The 7,636-nt window shown below is 36.6% G+C and overlaps 1 pseudogene; it reads left to right on the forward strand.

Moving 5' to 3' along the window:
• The first annotated feature begins 3,531 nt into the window (after positions 1-3,531).
• On the forward strand, positions 3,532-6,294 carry LOC136677397 (low choriolytic enzyme-like; annotated as a pseudogene).
• Positions 6,295-7,636: the final 1,342 nt, after the last annotated feature.

The following is a 7,636-nucleotide window of genomic DNA, read 5'->3' on the forward strand; positions in this document are numbered from 1 at the left end:
ATTGATTAAAAAAAAAAATCATGTAGCTCCTGAACCAAGGACGCTATAAAGACCAGAGCTGTGTCTTACCCTTGTGTCTCATATTTATCCTTGTGTGTTCTAATGTAGTTTTATAGCACTGCATGGTGCATTGGTGGTATGAATATACAGAAACAAAGTAGATAGCAGTAGTAGTAGAAGCAAGTGTAAAATACACTATTAATGCAATGGTTTGTACAAACCTTTTATTATTAGTTATTATATATATATATATATATATATATATATATATATATATATATATATATATATATATATATATATATAAAGTGCATCCACTGTGGGTAGGCACCATGCTTGGTGCTAGGAAAATAAATACCCTTAATTTTAAGATGATGAGCACTTATATTGAATGAATATCAGGTTAAAAATCTGCACCTTTTGACTGGACAGTTTGCTTCAGTGAGAAAAGGTGAAGACTAGCTGAGGAAAAGTAAAAGAATACAAGAAATAGTAGACTAGCGGACTGGTGGGAATGCAGAAGTAGTTTAGTGTCAGATGTGGTAAAATGTCAGAAGTGCAATAGCAAAAAAGGAGAAATGGTACAAGTAGAGGAATGGCAGATGAATATGGCTTGTATTTGAGTTGTTTATTGTAGCAATAATAGATCACATCTTAACATCTTACTCTGTACCATGTTTTGCAAACTATCTTAAAAACACCTCTCATACTAGTGCAATACACACTAACAAACCACCACCACGTCATTGTCAATGCTGCGCTGAGAATTATTCACCACCCAAATCATAACTGCTCTGTGGTGGTCCTGTGGAGGTCCTGACTACTGAAGAGCAGGGTGAAATGGGGAAGAGAACGTATGCCAAGGAACAGGTGAACTAGTCTGTCATTTTACTACAAAGTGCTCCTGTGTGGTCGGTGGAGCTGTTAAAATGAACAATGAGTGTAGATACAAGATATCTATTCCTAATCCAGTGCAGATGGATGTAGAATAATTGGTAACATTTCTGGAAACTGCAAGGTTAGACATCAGTTAATAAATAATAAAACAAAAAAAGATAAAGCACACTTGAATAAATGAACTCCAGCCTAAAATTTAGCATAGTGCTTCTATCTTGGGATAATCTTCAGCAATACAGAAGTTTAGATCACTTATTAGAAGCACTTTACATTGCTACACAAAATTTACAAAATTGCCTAACATCAATCATTCATAATTTCATCCTGAGATAACAGCTATTGCTTTTGTATCTGATATTCTTAATATTTTTTATTTAATATTTTAATATTAAATATTAATATCAATTAAAATAATATTATTATTTTAATTATTTAATATTTTAATTTAAAATTAAAAATGAAAAATAACACAGCAGTACCACACAATTGTCTCCACATTTTAAGGAACACTGTAACATTTTGACCTGTAATGTGGAGAATACGAACGCTGTTATTGCAAATCTGGGCTTAGTTCTGCACTATATAATGTTCGGAGGATGGTAGAAATCCTACCCATTGTTTTAACAGTGCTGTAAAAATGAAGTACATTGGGGGGAGCATACAAAAAACAACACTTTACATTTACATAACACTTTAAATTACAGCCTGCTAAATATTAGGTAAGTGCAGAGTAAGTACCTGTTAATTAAGATAAAACAAGTACTGAATAATTAAAGGGTATGATACTAGAAGTATGTGGTTATTCCTGGTTGTCTTACAAAAAATTAACTAATTAATTAATTAATTATTAAGGCAAATACGTTTATACAAGGGAACATTAATGTCATTTTTTTATAGGGAATTAATTTGTCATATTACAATAGGTTGTCTGTAGAAACTTAAGGTTGGCAATATACTTAATTAGACAGTGTTTCACTTTATTTGGATGGCCCAAATTCACATCTACAGGGAGAGACTGAGAGACCCAGTGTACCTCTAGTGACATTCCATTAATAAGCATCATTATTAAGAATTAATAGATATCCTATTGAAATACCAAAGTGTACACTGCTGACAGTCTTTCAATAGTTTATAGCATATCTACGGGAATAATGATAAAGCCTTGAGAATTTCTACGTGTACCATTGAAATTTCCACATACATGCTTTTGCCATGTATGCTACTGACAGTCTGTAGCGAATCTACAGAAATAACACTGACAGCTCAGGAATTTCTAGATTCATTCTACTGAAGAGTCTACATGCATTCTACTGAAACATTAACAAGTATTGTACTGAAATATTAACAGGTCTGCTACTGACAGTTTGTTGATAGTTTGTAACACAACTACAGAAATGACACTGAAAGTGCGACAATAGTCGAGTGATGATAACTAGATGACTAAACTTTATCTTTTACATTTTACTTCAGTTTATTTTCAACTGAATGTGTACACATATGTCTCTGTAGTCTGTAATAAAGCTACAAAATGAGTGCTTAAATAAATTAAACCGACACTCTGCTAATATATTTATTAATGATAAATTAACTCTGTACAGATGCTGCATTCTAGTCAACAGATGCACTGTTAACAGCTTACTGAAAATATGTTGAAAATCTAAAGGGGGACCATCATTCATCGTTAGTAAGCTATGTACATATACAAACAGTATAAAATATCTCAGAAGTATGTGATGATGGTTATTGTGGTAAATCACATGTCCTAAGCCTAATGAGTGCCATGAAACTCTGCTAGTGCCTGTAATGAATGTAGCTGACCATGTCCTTCTCTGAATGTGCACTGTAAATCATTTTAAAGGATCTATAATTACATTCAGAAATACAATGAATTCAAAATAGTAACTGCATTCCTTATTTATAAAAAATGACAATAATTGTCACTTGCATAAACTGGCATACTTTTACTTCAATTTGGTAATCTATATATATGCTTAGACGTATAATGAGTTCCTTACTTGTAAAATGTTTTTAAGACACTCAGTAATAACCACATATGTCTAGTATCATTCACTTTACTTACTCAATCATACATTCATTCTTTGTCTGTAACCACTTATCCAGTTCAGGGTCACGGTGAGTCAGGAGCCTACCTGGAATCATTGGGCACAAGGCAGGAACACACCTGCAGGGGGTGGACACTTCTGAGTCACAAATCCACCTACCAATGTGTGGTCTACTGTGCTACTGTGCCACCTACTTACTCAGTAATATTTGTTATCTTACAGCTTACTTAACAGTTACTTCCTCTGTACTTACCCAGTAATTAGGGGGCTGAAATTTAAAGTGTCACCTTAAATTCCATATTACTTTTACACTCAGCTCATCCAAACCTCATGTTACCTTATTTAGAAAGAAGTCGATCTAGTTGCCATTTTTGTTTTATTGCAACACATCATAAATTTAGAAAGAGCTTTACTTAAGTTTTTTTTGGTTTGGACGTTTTGGGGTTTTTTTCTTTGTAATTTGCCACAATCCTTGATTAACTAATTGTTTGAGGGAAGTTGTTAGCCCCAGTCTCATTATTTAAACTGAAGCTCTGTCTAAGAATTCTCTGTATCTCTGCAGACTTCCATCATGCATCTGACTCTGACATTCATACTGCTGCTGCAGCTGGTCATCAGTCCAGCTCAGGGTCGCTACATTAAGGTGAGCTCACACAGTCATTTTAAATTCAGCATCCTCATGAACAAAGGTTATTAGACGTCTGTAACTGTGTAAATAGTAGAAGTCTAACAACTACAGTATTTTTAATACTTGTTTTAAACCAAGAAGAGCTACAATGAGACAGGTGAGATATTCCTATGGCAGAATGTCTTAGTTTTGTGTATAATATTAAACTTAACATGTAAACAGAAGTCAATAACCAAAAAATGAATGATTTATACAGACAACAGCATTGAGAAGGATTACTTCACTGTATCATCGCTGATTGAAAGAGCCAACAGGAAAGCTGGTAAGCCCCTCAGAAGTTTTTGTTGTTGTTGTTTATTTTTGTTTTCCGGGCCTTGAAATGCTACATGTCCAAAGTTTTTTATATGCCCACTTTCTCAAAGGTTGTTCTGAAATCAAGGGCATTAATATGGAGTTTGTCTCTCTTTGATGGAATAACAGTCTCTGTTCTACTGGGATGGCTTTACACTTGGTCTCAGATAATCACTCACAAAGTCACAAAACACAGTTCCACCACTTCAAAGCCCATTGAACTCTCTAGCTCAAATTTGGCATTCATGATATTGACATTAGGCTCATACTCCAGATTGCCCAATTTTATTCGTGATTTAACAAGATATTGTGCACAGCTGAATGTCTGCACCAGCCATAAATGCATGTAAAAATGGTGGAACTCAATGGTGGATTCATAAGAGGTGATAGCTACACATCTTTACAAAAATTAAGTGATCAACGTAGTTTGAAAGAGTATACCTTCCAGAAAGTAGCAAATGAAACCAATTTGTATATATTTTTATTTCATTGCCCAGGACAGTCACTGGATGAACCCAAGATTATGTTTGGTGTCATTGCCATGAACCCTGGCTTTCAGAATGCAGACCCCTGTACAGCACGTGGGTGCAAGTGGCCCAGAAACAGAGACAGCAAGGTCTATGTGCCTTATGTCATTTCTAACCAGTACTGTGAGTCACACCTTCTAAGACGATCTGAAAGAATCAAATGGACATTTTTCAGTAATGCATTTAAGTTAGGTCTACAAAATACAGTTCAGATTCAAAATGAGTGTTGTTTTCATTTGCTACAGCATACCCATGCACTGTAAAAATATTTTGTATCTCTCTGCTAGTATCCCGGGAAATCGGCATTATTCAGTGCTCTGAGGTGCTTTCAGACATCCAGCTGTATCCGGTTCATACCTCGCCGCAGAGAGAAACACTATATTCACATTCAGTCTCGTTCAGGGTACAGCTCCAGAGTTTTTTAACACTTACAACCTGTATTTAGCAATAAATTAAACCAAAGCCTATTTCCTAAGACAAAGATGTACCAGTTCAATTAAACATTTTGCATGTTTCTTTTTGCATGAGGGGGCAGCACAGGAGTGCTGTGTATCACGTAACTGTGAGTTTTTGGTGTGTTTCCCCTGTGTTTGTGTAGGTTTCCTATCACAGTCCAAAAACACATTTTGGTAGGTGGACTGGCTGTGCAAAAGTGCACTCAGGTGTCTGACATAATAAGTGTGTGATGAAATAGAATGTCACATTTTTTGGGTTGTGTCCTTCTTTGCGCTCCAGGTGGGCTCTGGACCCACCGCGACCCTGAATTGGATAAGCGGTTACAGATAATGAATGAATGAATGACAAACTTAGAAGAAAACCTCTATTGGAATTGTTAAGGTGGACTAGAAGTATAAGTGAAGAGTAACGGATGGCAGCTAGTAAGTGTTGCTGTAATTTGACCTGCAGGTGCTATTCGTTTTTGGGCAGAAGAGGTGGAGCACAGGTTGTTTCTTTGGATTGTCAAGGTTGTGTATATCATGGTGTTGTCCAGCATGAGCTCCTCCACGCTCTGGGCTTCAACCACAAGCAGACCCGCAGTGACCGAGACGGACATGTCCGCATCCTTCTACAAAACGTCATTCCTGGTTAGTGGAACTGGTATTTTTTCCACATGAATTATATGACCAAATGTTTGGGACCACTCATCCAAGTTTATCCTTGAAAATGAAAGGTATTATACATTATAGAAATGTCCTTCACATCAACTCAAACCTCAAAAAGCAATTCATAAACTGCAGCCTTGTTTCAGTTTCTACAGCATATGTGGTTTGTCCCCATTTGCTGCACTCTGTTCTCTTTTGGGAAGACTAGATTTTGGCACATTACAGGCATGTAAACATACTTGAGGTCAGGTACTGATGTTGAATTATTCAATTTGGATATAAAACACCACTTTCCAAAAACCTCCTTCAGGATGATCAAGAGAAGAATGTGATCTCAAGCAGAGGGCTCATTTCACAGTCCTAATAAACCTCTGTGTTTTATTCGGAGAGGAGCATAACTTTCAGAAAATTGCAACCCACAAATCTGGGCACCCCGTATGACTACAACTCTATCATGCACTATGAAAGGTAAGGTTTTCTGTTGTTCACTCATTCACTACTTCATTGTTTTGTCACTGATTAGCAGAGATTCTCTTTTGTGGCTGCAGGTATGCTTTGTCAAGGAACAGGCAGCCTACCATCATTCCCATTCCAAACAATGATGTTGCTATTGGACGTGCCACTCAGATGAGCCCCACAGACATCTTACGTATCAACAGGCTGTACAGTGGATAACTGAGTTCCATTTTACTGTACTCATCCTCTCGCAAGGATTTTTTTTTTCCTCTGTGTATTCTTCATCGGAAATAGAAATACTTTGTAACTTTAAACTCTCTCTCTCTCTCTGTCTCACTCTCTCTCTCTCTCTCTCTCTCTCTTTCTCTCTGTCTCTGTCTCTCTCTTTCTCTCTGTCTCTCTGTCTCTGTCTCTCTCTTTCTCTGTCTGTCTGTCTGTCTATGAGTGATACTACAGGACAGTTCTACAGTTGAATTTCTTCACTTTAATTCAATTAAAATATATTTTTTAGACTTAACTTATAAACCTCCAGATGTCATTCTGTTAATGCTGTACAATGTGGAGTGTCAGGATTCGCGGGGCGGACTGACGGACGCACTCGCTAAAACACAGTACTTTATTAACAAAATATAACAAAACAAAGAGACTTTTACAGAAAGACAACAAACAGGGAGCCAAGCAGGCTAAACTGGACACAGGGAGCTAAACAGGGCAAAGGGGACAGACAGACTAAAGAGATAACCAGACTACAAAACGAAACAACAACAGAGGAAATGAAACGACAACATGAAATGACGACGTGGAAAACAATGACAGAGAAACTGCAGAGACAGACAGACTTGATAACATGACAGACTTGATAACAGGGACCGAAACAGTACAAAGGAGAAATGTCCGACAAGAGGAAGTGAGAGAAAGGGACTTAAATACACACAAGGACACCTGAGACTAATAATGAAGGGGCAGGATTACAAACAACACTGACAAGGACACTGACAAGGAGGAGGAAAGAAGGCGGGACAAGGGCGGAGACATGGACAATGACAAACAGAGCCATGTGCTGAGAGAGCACATGGCTGGGAAAACAGACATGACAGGACGAGAGCGTGACATTGAGTAACTACTGTGAAACATATGTAAGGGTTGTCGGTTCTAAACAAGAGAGGAGTTGAAATATAATCTGGGTTTTTTTTTTGGGCCAAGTAAACAATGTCTTTATGATCTGCCCTGCTCTGACATTTATTATCTTGCAAAGAATTCACAAGTGTGATTAAAATATGAGTAATTCATCACATATAATAAATGTATTACGAAAGACCATTTCTAAAAAATAAATAAATATTCTAGGAAGCAAGCACTTTAAAAGTAGTGATGACTACCCATAAAAAGGGAAATATTTTGTTGCTGTCCAAAGTAAAACATGCATCTACACAATGGTAAATTTATAGAAGGAAAAATATTTTTTGACATTTCATGGAAGTCATTGTATTCCAAGACATTTTGGAGCATTTCTATGAAATATTCACACAATGTAACGGACGAATGCTGTTTTTAATTTATGTACTAATGTAACAATCTAAAACAATCTTGGGGCTACATGTTATTCTTTGG

The sequence above is a fragment of the Hoplias malabaricus genome, chromosome X2, assembly GCF_029633855.1.
Source record: "Hoplias malabaricus isolate fHopMal1 chromosome X2, fHopMal1.hap1, whole genome shotgun sequence".
In the NCBI taxonomy this organism is placed as follows: Eukaryota; Metazoa; Chordata; class Actinopteri; order Characiformes; family Erythrinidae; genus Hoplias; species Hoplias malabaricus.